Source organism: Hyla sarda, unplaced genomic scaffold (assembly GCF_029499605.1).
Source record: "Hyla sarda isolate aHylSar1 unplaced genomic scaffold, aHylSar1.hap1 scaffold_490, whole genome shotgun sequence".
NCBI lineage: Eukaryota > Metazoa > Chordata > Amphibia > Anura > Hylidae > Hyla > Hyla sarda.
Window position 1 is genome coordinate 164648 of NW_026610501.1, and position 9540 is coordinate 174187.

Genomic DNA, 9540 nt, shown 5'->3' on the forward strand with positions numbered 1-9540 from the left:
AGAAAATATGGATGCTGTTTATTAGTTTCTGAAGAGTGAAAAGAGGACTTCCCTGACCGGGAATCGAACCCGGGCCGCGGCGGTGAGAGCGCCGAATCCTAGCCACTAGACAACCAGGGAAAAGTTGGGAGCTTTTTGCCCACCAGAGAGCAGATTTACTGAGAAAGCTCTGGAAAAGTCAACAAGTAGGCGCGCAAAATGCAAGCCACTAGACCACCAGGGAGGATACCGACTGAGAAAATACGAATGCAGTTTATTAGTATCTGAAGATTGAAAAGAGGACTTCCCTGACCGGGAATCGAACCCGGGCCGCGGCAGTGAGAGCGCCGAATCCTAGCCACTAGACCACCAGGGAGGATACCGACTGAGAAAATACGAATGCAGTTTATTAGTATCTGAAGATTGAAAAGAGGACTTCCCTGACCGGGAATCGAACCCGGGCCGCGGCGGTGAGAGCGCCGAATCCTAGCCACTAGACCACCAGGGAAAAGTTGGGAGCTTTTTGCCCACCAGAGAGCAGATTTACTGAGAAAGCTCTGGAAAAATCAAAAAGCAAGCGCGCAAAATGCAAGCCACTAGACCACCAGGGAGGATACCGACTGAGAAAATACGGATGCTGTTTATTAGTTTCTGAAGATTGAAAAGAGGACTTCCCTGACCGGGAATCGAACCCGGGCCGCGGCGGTGAGGCGCCGAATCCTAGCCACTAGACCACCAGGGAAAAGTTGGGAACTTTTTGCCCACCAGAAACCAGATTTACTGAGAAAGCTCTGGAAAAGTCAAACAGTAAGCGCGCAAAATGCAAGCCACTAGACCACCAGGGAGGATACCGACTGAGAAAATACGGATGCTGTTTATTAGTATCTGAAGATTGAAAAGAGGACTTCCCTGACCGGGAATCGAACCCGGGCCGCGGCGGTGAGAGCGCCGAATCCTAGCCACTAGACCACCAGGGAAAAGTTGGGAACTTTTTGCCCACCAGAGAGCAGATTTACTGAGAAAGCTCTGGAAACGTCAAAAAGCAAGCGCGCAAAATGCAAGCCACTAGACCACCAGGGAGGATATCGACTGAGAAAATACGGATGCTGTTTATTAGTTTCTGAAGATTGAAAAGAAGACTTCCCTGACCAGGAATCGAACCCGGGCCGTGGCCGTGAGAGCGCCGAATCCTAGCCACTAGACCACCAGGGAAAAGTTGGGAACTTTTTGCCCACCAGGAACCAGATTTACTGAGAAAGCTCTGGAAAAGTCAAAAAGTAAGCGCGCAAAATGCAAGCCACTAGACCACCAGGGAGGATACCGACTGAGAAAATACGGATGCTGTTTATTAGTATCTGAAGATTGAAAAGAGGACTTCCCTGACCGGGAATCGAACCCGGGCCGCGGCGGTGAGAGCGCCGAATCCTAGCCACTAGACCACCATGGAAAAGTTGGGAACTTTTTGCCCACCAGGAACCAGATTTACTGAGAAAGCTCTGGAAAAGTCAAAAAGTAAGCGCGCAAAATGCAAGCCACTAGACCACCAGGGAGGATACCGACTGAGAAAATACGGATGCTGTTTATTAGTATCTGAAGATTGAAAAGAGGACTTCCCTGACCGGGAATCGAACCCGGGCCGCGGCCGTGAGAGCGCCGATCCTAGCCACTAGACCACCAGGGAAAAGATGGGAGCTTTTTGCCCACCAGAGAGCAGATTTACTGAGAAAGCTCTGGAAAAATCAAAAAGCAAGTGCGCAAAATGCAAGCCACTAGACCACCAGGGAGGATATCGACTGAGAAAATACGGATGCTGTTTATTAGTTTCTGAAGAATGAAAAGAGGACTTCCCTGACCGGGAATCGAACCCGGGCCGCAGTGGTGAGAGCGCTGAATCCTAGCCACTAGACCACCATGGAAAAGTTGGGAGCTTTTTGCCCACCAGAAACCAGATTTACTGAGAAAGCTCTGGAAATGTCAAACAGTAAGCGCGCAAAATGCAAGCCACTAGACCACCAGGGAGGATACCGACTGAGAAAATACGGATGCTGTTTATTAGTATCTGAAGATTGAAAAGAGGACTTCCCTGACCGGGAATCGAACCCGGGCCGCGGCGGTGAGAGCGCCGAATCCTAGCCACTAGACCACCAGGGAAAAGTTGGGAGCTTTTTGCCCACCAGAGAGCAGATTTACTGAGAAAGCTCTGGAAAAATCAAAAAGCAAGCGCGCAAAATGCAAGCCACTAGACCACCAGGGAGGATACCGACTGAGAAAATACGGATGCTGTTTATTAGTTTCTGAAGAGTGAAAATACGACTTCCCTGACCGGGAATCGAACCCGGGCCGCGGCGGTGAGAGCGCCGAATCCTAGCCACTAGACCACCAGGGAAAAGTTGGGAGCTTTTTGCCCACCAGAGAGCAGATTTACTGAGAAAGCTCTGGAAAAATCAAAAAGCAAGCGCGCAAAATGCAAGCCACTAGACCACCAGGGAGGATACCGACTGAGAAAATACGGATGCTGTTTATTAGTTTCTGAAGATTGAAAAGAGGACTTCCCTGACCGGGAATCGAACCCGGGCCGCGGCGGTGAGAGCGCCGAATCCTAGCCACTAGACCACCAGGGAGGATATCGACCAAGAATATACGAATGCTGTTTATTAGTTTCTGAAGATTGAAAAGAGGACTTCCCTGACCGAGAATCGAACCCGGGCCGCGGTGGTGAGAGCGCTGAATACTAGCCACTAGACCACCAGGGAAAAGTTGGGAACTTTTTGCCCACCAGAGAGCAGATTTACTGAGAAAGCTCTGGAAACGTCAAAAAGCAAGCGCGCAAAATGCAAGCCACTAGACCACCAGGGAGGATATCGACTGAGAAAATACGGATGCTGTTTATTAGTATCTGAAGATTGAAAAGAAGACTTCCCTGACCGGGAATCGAACCCCGGCCGCGGCGGTGAGAGCGCCGAATCCTAGCCACTAGACCACCAGGGAAAAGATGGGAGCTTTTTGCCCACCAGAGAGCAGATTTACTGAGAAAGCTCTGGAAAAGTCAAAAAGTAAGCGCGCAAAATGCAAGCCACTAGACCACCAGGGAGGATACCGACTGAGAAAATACGGATGCTGTTTATTAGTATCTGAAGATTGAAAAGAGGACTTCCCTGACCGGGAATTGAACCCGGGCCGCGGCGGTGAGAGCGCCGAATCCTAGCCACTAGACCACCAGGGAAAAGTTGGGAGCTTTTTGCCCACCAGAGAGCAGATTTACTGAGAAAGCTCTGGAAAAGTCAACAAGTAGGCGCGCAAAATGCAAGCCACTAGACCACCAGGGAGGATACCGACTGAGAAAATACGGATGCTGTTTATTAGTTTCTGAAGATTGAAAAGAGGACTTCCCTGACCGGGAATTGAACGCGGGCCGCAGCGGTGAGAGCGCCGAATCCTAGCCACTAGACCACCAGGGAAAAGTTGAGAACTTTTTGCCCACCAGAGACCAGATTTACTGAGAAAGCTCTGGCAAATTCTAAAGTAAGCGCGCAAAATGCAAGCCACTAGACCACCAGGGAGGATACCGACTGAGAAATTACGGATGCTGTTTATTAGTATCTGAAAATTGAAAAGAGGACTTCCCTGACCGGGAATCGAACCCGGGCCGCGGCGGTGAGAGCGCGGAATCCTAGCCACCAGACCACCAGGGAAAAGTTGGGAACTTTTTGCCCACCAGGAACCAGATTTACTGAGAAAGCTCTGGAAAATTCTAAAGTAAGCGCGCAAAATGCAAGCCACTAGACCACCAGGGAGGATACCGACTGAGAAAATACGGATGCTGTTTATTAGTATCTGAAAATTGAAAAGAGGACTTCCCTGAGCGGAAATTGAACCCGGGCTGCAGCGGTGAGAGCGCCGAATCCTAGCCACTAGACCACCAGGGAAAAGTTGGGAACTTTTTGCCCACCAGAGACCAGATTTACTGAGAAAGCTCTGGAAACGTCAAAAAGCAAGCGCGCAAAATGCTAGCCACTAGACCACCAGGGAGGATACCGACTGAGAAAATACGGATGCTATTTATTAGTATCTGAAGAGTGAAAAGAGGACTTCCCTGACCGGGAATTGAAACCAGGCCGCGGCGGTGAGAGCGCCGAATCCTAGCCACTAGACCACCAGGGAAAAGTTGGGAGCCTTTTGCCCACCAGAGAGCAGATTTACTGAGAAAGCTCTGGAAAAATCAAAAAGCAAGCGCGCAAAATGCTAGCCACTAGACCACCAGGGAGGATACCGACTGAGAAAATACGGATGCTGTTTATTTGTTTCTGAAGATTGAAAAGAGGACTTCCCTGACCGGGAATCGAACCCGGGCCGCGGCGGTGAGAGCGCCGAATCCTTGCCACTAGACCACCAGGGAAGAGTTAGGAACTTTTTGCACACCAGAGAGCAGATTTACTGAGAAAGCTCTGGAAACGTCAAAAAGCAAGCGCGCTAAATGCTAGCCACTAGACCACCAGGGAGGATACCGACTGAGAAAATACGGATGCTGTTTATTAGTTTCTGAAGATTGAAAAGAGGACTTCCCTGACCGGGAATCGAACCCGGGCCGCGGCGTCGAGAGCGCGGAATCCTAGCCACTAGACCACCAGGGAAAAGTTGGGAACTTTTTGCCCACCAGGAACCAGATTTACTGAGAAAGCTCTGGAAAAATCAAAAAGCAAGTGCGCAAAATGCAAGCCACTAGACCACCAGGGAGGATATCGACTGAGAAAATACGAATGCTGTTTATTAGTTTCTGAAGATTGAAAAGAAGACTTCCCTGACCGGGAATCGAACCCGGGCCGCGGCGGTGAGAACGCCGAATCCTAGCCACTAGACCACCAGGGAGAAGTTGGGAACTTTTTGCACACCAGAGAGCAGATTTACTGAGAAAGCTCTGGAAACGTCAAAAAGCAAGCGCGCAAAATGCTAGCCACTAGACCACCAGGGAGGATATCGACCGAGAAAATACGGATGCTGTTTATTAGTTTCTGAAGATTGAAAAGAGGACTTACCTGACCGGGAATCGAACCCGGGCCGCGGCGGTGAGAGCGCCGAATCCTAGCCACTAGACCACCAGGGAAGAGTTGGGAACTTTTTGCCCACCAGAGACCAGATTTACTGAGAAAGCTCTGGAAACGTCAAAAAGCAAGCGCGCAAAATGCTAGCCACTAGACCACCAGGGAGGATATCGACTGAGAAAATACGGATGCTGTTTATTAGTTTCTGAAGATTGAAAAGAGGACTTCCCTGACCGGGAATCAAACCCGGGCCGCGGCGGTGAGAGCGGGAATCCTAGCCACTAGACCACCAGGGAAAGGTTGGGAGCTTTTTGCCCACCAGAGAGCAGATTTATTGAGAAAGCTCTGGAAAAGTCAAAAAGCAAGCGCGCAAAATGCAAGCCACTAGACCACCAGGGAGGATACCGACTGAGAAAATATGGATGCTGTTTATTAGTATCTGAAGATTGAAAAGAGGACTTCCCTGACCGGGAATCGAACCCGGGCCGCGGCGGTGAGAGCGCCGAATCCTAGCCACTAGACCACCAGGGAAGAGTTGGGAACTTTTTGCACACCAGAGAGCAGATTTACTGAGAAAGCTCTGGAAACGTCAAAAAGCAAGCGCGCAAAATGCTAGCCACTAGACCACCAGGGAGGATATCGACTGAGAAAATATGGACGCTGTTTATTAGTTTCTGAAGATTGAAAAGAGGACTTCCCTGACCGGGAATCGAACCCGGGCCGCGGCGGTGAGAGCGCGGAATCCTAGCCACTAGACCACCAGGGAAGAGTTGGGAACTTTTTGCACACCAGAGAGCAGATTTACTGAGAAAGCTCTGGAAACGTCAAAAAGCAAGCGCGCAAAATGCTAGCCACTAGACCACCAGGGAGGATATCGACTGAGAAAATACGAATGCTGTTTATTAGTTTCTGAAGAGTGAAAATACGACTTCCCTGACCGGGAATCGAACCCGGGCCGCGGCGGTGAGAGCGCCGAATCCTAGCCACTAGACCACCAGGGAAAAGTTGGGAAATTTTTGCCCACCAGAGAGCAGATTTACTGAGAAAGCTCTGGAAAAGTCAACAAGTAGGCGCGCAAAATGCAAGCCACTAGACCACCAGGGAGGATACCGACTGAGAAAATACGGATGCTGTTTATTAGTTTCTGAAGATTGAAAAGAGAACTTCCCTGACCGGGAATTTAACCCGGGCCGCAGCGGTGAGAGTGCTGAATACTAGCCACTAGACCACCAGGGAAAAGTTGGGCCCTTTTTGCCCACCAGAGACCAGATTTACTGAAAAAGCTCTGGAAAATTCTAAAGTAAGCGCGCAAAATGCAAGCCACTAGACCACCAGGGAGGATATCGACCGAGAAAATACGAATGCTGTTTATTAATTTCTGAAGATTGAAAAGAGGACTTCCCTGACCGGGAATCGAACCCGGGCCGCGGCGGTGAGAGTGCTGAATCCTAGCCACTAGACCACCAGGGAAAAGTTGGAAACTTTTTGCCCACCAGAGAGCAGATTTACTGAGAAAGCTCATGAAAAATCAAAAAGCAAGTGCGCAAAATGCAAGCCACTAGACCACCAGGGCGGATATCGACTGAGAAAATACGGATGCTGTTTATTAGTTTCTGAAGATTGAAAAGAGGACTTCCCTGACCGGGAATCGAACCCGGGCCGCGGCGGTGAGAGTGCTGAATCCTAGCCACTAGACCACCAGGGAAAAGTTGGGAACTTTTTGCCCACCAGAGACCAGATTTACTGAGAAAGCTCTGGAAACGTCAAAAAGCAAGCGCGCAAAATGCAAGCCACTAGACCACCAGGGAGGATACCGACTGAGAAAATACGAATGCTGTTTATTAGTTTCTGAAGAGTGAAAATACGACTTCCCTGACCGGGAATCGAACCCGGGCCGCGGCGGTGAGAGCGCCGAATCCTAGCCACTAGACCACCAGGGAAAAGTTGGAAACTTTTTGCCCACCAGAGAGCAGATTTACTGAGAAAGCTCATGAAAAATCAAAAAGCAAGTGCGCAAAATGCAAGCCACTAGACCACCAGGGCGCATATCGACTGAGAAAATACGGATGCTGTTTATTAGTTTCTGAAGATTGAAAAGAGGACTTCCCTGACCGGGAATCGAACCCGGGCCGCGGCGGTGAGAACGCCGAATCCTAGCCACTAGACCACCAGGGAAAAGTTGGGAACTTTTTGCCCACCAGAGACCAGATTTACTGAGAAAGCTCTGGAAACGTCAAAAAGCAAGCGCGCAAAATGCTAGCCACTAAGGGGGCGTGGCCTGGCAGCCGAGGAGACTGGCCGCATAGAGAGTGTGCTCCGTCCATAGGGCCTATCTACCGACTAAGATACCGCAAAGACGCCGTTCCTTTCCCCACCTTCTACATCAATAACACCTCCTGACATGCCGGGGAGAAGACGGAAGGTTAATAAACCGGGACCGCTGGCTAAATTCTGTTTTACCCGCACGGCGATGTGTGCCCAAGATGGCGCCGACCCGGGAATCGCGGCCTCCTCCACTAGCTTGCGCACATCCGGACGTGGCAGCCCTCAGTCTCCTGCCTCATCAGTGCCGCGGCGCTCGCTTTCAGATCCTGCCCTGCATGGCGGATCACCACAGTGCGATGCAGGGGCTCGGACACCGGAACAGCTAAGGGAGTCTACACGTAGCTCTGAAGATGTCAGCAACACTGGTTCCCTGAGATTCCGTGCTCCAGAAGCACAGGGCTTCGCAGCAGCGTCTCCCTCCACCAGCCCAGCTACGCAGAGACGATGTACATCTCCTTCGGCACCTTCTATGGAGGTATGTGACGGGGGACTTTCAGACTCTCATGCCACAGGAGATGACAGCCTTCTCACTAAACTGTCTGTCACTGGTCAAACGCTCACTGACACTTCCATGAAAGCTATGTTACTGGCACTCAGACAGACATTCCTCCTAGACATGAACAAAATGATATCACCTTTGAGCGCCACTATTGATGAGCTTGGAGGTAGAGTGGATCATGTGGAAACTAAATTTGGGGAGTTTTCTGAGTCACATAATGCCCTCATAGACTCTCATTATGATCTGGAGGAAGAAGTCACTACACTTAAAGCCAAAGTAGCCGATTTAGAAGACAGGAGTCGGCGCAATAATATTAAATTGAGAGGGGTACCTGAATCGGTGCAGCCTGCTGATATTCCTGATTATGTCCGCTCCCTCCTCAAAGCGGTGCTTCCCTCTTGCTCCTCACATGAACTGGAAGTGGATAGAGCACATAGAGTTCCGCGCCCTCGGCATCTTGATACCTCAATACCCAGAGACATTTTGGCTAGAATCCATTTTTTCAACATCAAAGAAAGGGTGATGGAACACTCCAGAAGGAATGGTGGCCTCCCTGCACCTTTCCACTCTGTCTCGCTATACGCTGATTTGTCGGCAGCGACCCTGCAAGCCCGTAGGGCTCTGCTGCCAATAACGCAAGCCCTCCAAGCAGCGAAGATTCCATATAAATGGGGCTTTCCAACCCGCTTACTTATCCGGAGAGGGGAAAAGATGCATGTGATTAGATCAACGGATGAAGGCCATACCCTTCTTTCTTCCTGGAACTTATCGCTTGCCACTCAAGGAAATCGCAAGGACAGATTATCACCTTCCAAAATCCCTAGAGAGTGGGATGCCGCCTGAAGAAAAAGTGGAGGTTGCCCTTCCTCCTTCTTTCTTTTTTGACATGCTGTATTTGAGGATTTATTCATGTTAGGCCCTGTGTGTCCGGTCAGGATCCTTTGGTTACAGTGTGGACTATTGCCCTGTCCATGTTGGTGAATTCCAATATTTGGAACCATTTTAGTGTTTTTTTATTTGTGATGTTTTCGTTTTTGTTTATTTGTTCATTTGCTGTTCCTGCTAATCTAGGCTTTGTGCTAAGATTTTATTGGGATATGTGTCATACCTGCTCAATTATAGGGAAGTGCGTGCTGGCTGGGAGGCGTGCTTTCCCGCCCATTTATATTGTTATGCTTGATACTTGCTTTATACTTACCTTCCCACATGGTAGTTAAAATAGTGAGCATTAATGTTAATGGCCTTAATTCACCCCATAAAAGATCGCATTTTTGGAGAGAGGCGCAATCACTACATAGCGATATCATATGTGCCCAGGAGACCCATCTTCTAGCGAAAGATGCCCACCGTCTTAAACACCCTTCTTATCCCCATATTTTTCATGCACATAATGTTACAAAAACTAAGGGCATTTGTATCGCCATTAAAAATTCTGTTTCCTTTCTGTTGCAAGAGGCAATTATTGACGTTAAAGGCAGGTATATTATCCTGTTATGCTCTATTAATAAGATAGCCCTCACACTAGTATCTTTGTATGCTCCGAACAGAGGTCAAACCCGCTTTTTATCTGCAGTACTTAAAAAGGCGCGTAAATGCAAATGGGGCTCTCTCTTAATGACGGGTGACTTTAATTTAGTGATGGACCCCGATATAGATTCTTCTACTGTTTCAAGGTCTCCTCTTAAAGGATTGTCCTCC

General features: G+C 49.4%; 14 non-coding genes across 14 annotated transcripts; all 14 read right to left on the reverse strand.

Annotated features, from left to right (window-relative positions):
- Positions 1-48: 48 nt before the first annotated feature.
- Positions 49-120, reverse strand: TRNAE-CUC (transfer RNA glutamic acid (anticodon CUC)). Its single transcript has one exon. It is a non-coding gene; the product is annotated as a tRNA-Glu (tRNA).
- Positions 121-283: 163 nt separating this feature from the next.
- TRNAE-CUC (transfer RNA glutamic acid (anticodon CUC)) lies at positions 284-355 on the reverse strand. Its single transcript has one exon. It is a non-coding gene; the product is annotated as a tRNA-Glu (tRNA).
- Positions 356-415: 60 nt separating this feature from the next.
- TRNAE-CUC (transfer RNA glutamic acid (anticodon CUC)) lies at positions 416-487 on the reverse strand. The gene has a single exon. It is a non-coding gene; the product is annotated as a tRNA-Glu (tRNA).
- A 397-nt stretch (positions 488-884) lies between these two features.
- Positions 885-956, reverse strand: TRNAE-CUC (transfer RNA glutamic acid (anticodon CUC)). The gene has a single exon. It is a non-coding gene; the product is annotated as a tRNA-Glu (tRNA).
- Positions 957-2058: 1102 nt separating this feature from the next.
- Positions 2059-2130, reverse strand: TRNAE-CUC (transfer RNA glutamic acid (anticodon CUC)). The gene has a single exon. It is a non-coding gene; the product is annotated as a tRNA-Glu (tRNA).
- Positions 2131-2293: 163 nt separating this feature from the next.
- On the reverse strand, positions 2294-2365 carry TRNAE-CUC (transfer RNA glutamic acid (anticodon CUC)). Its single transcript has one exon. It is a non-coding gene; the product is annotated as a tRNA-Glu (tRNA).
- Positions 2366-2528: 163 nt separating this feature from the next.
- Positions 2529-2600, reverse strand: TRNAE-CUC (transfer RNA glutamic acid (anticodon CUC)). Its single transcript has one exon. It is a non-coding gene; the product is annotated as a tRNA-Glu (tRNA).
- Positions 2601-3130: 530 nt separating this feature from the next.
- Positions 3131-3202, reverse strand: TRNAE-CUC (transfer RNA glutamic acid (anticodon CUC)). Its single transcript has one exon. It is a non-coding gene; the product is annotated as a tRNA-Glu (tRNA).
- A 1101-nt stretch (positions 3203-4303) lies between these two features.
- On the reverse strand, positions 4304-4375 carry TRNAE-CUC (transfer RNA glutamic acid (anticodon CUC)). The gene has a single exon. It is a non-coding gene; the product is annotated as a tRNA-Glu (tRNA).
- A 398-nt stretch (positions 4376-4773) lies between these two features.
- TRNAE-CUC (transfer RNA glutamic acid (anticodon CUC)) lies at positions 4774-4845 on the reverse strand. Its single transcript has one exon. It is a non-coding gene; the product is annotated as a tRNA-Glu (tRNA).
- A 632-nt stretch (positions 4846-5477) lies between these two features.
- TRNAE-CUC (transfer RNA glutamic acid (anticodon CUC)) lies at positions 5478-5549 on the reverse strand. Its single transcript has one exon. It is a non-coding gene; the product is annotated as a tRNA-Glu (tRNA).
- A 398-nt stretch (positions 5550-5947) lies between these two features.
- TRNAE-CUC (transfer RNA glutamic acid (anticodon CUC)) lies at positions 5948-6019 on the reverse strand. The gene has a single exon. It is a non-coding gene; the product is annotated as a tRNA-Glu (tRNA).
- An 867-nt stretch (positions 6020-6886) lies between these two features.
- On the reverse strand, positions 6887-6958 carry TRNAE-CUC (transfer RNA glutamic acid (anticodon CUC)). Its single transcript has one exon. It is a non-coding gene; the product is annotated as a tRNA-Glu (tRNA).
- A 163-nt stretch (positions 6959-7121) lies between these two features.
- TRNAE-CUC (transfer RNA glutamic acid (anticodon CUC)) lies at positions 7122-7193 on the reverse strand. The gene has a single exon. It is a non-coding gene; the product is annotated as a tRNA-Glu (tRNA).
- Between the last annotated feature and the right edge of the window lie 2347 nt (positions 7194-9540).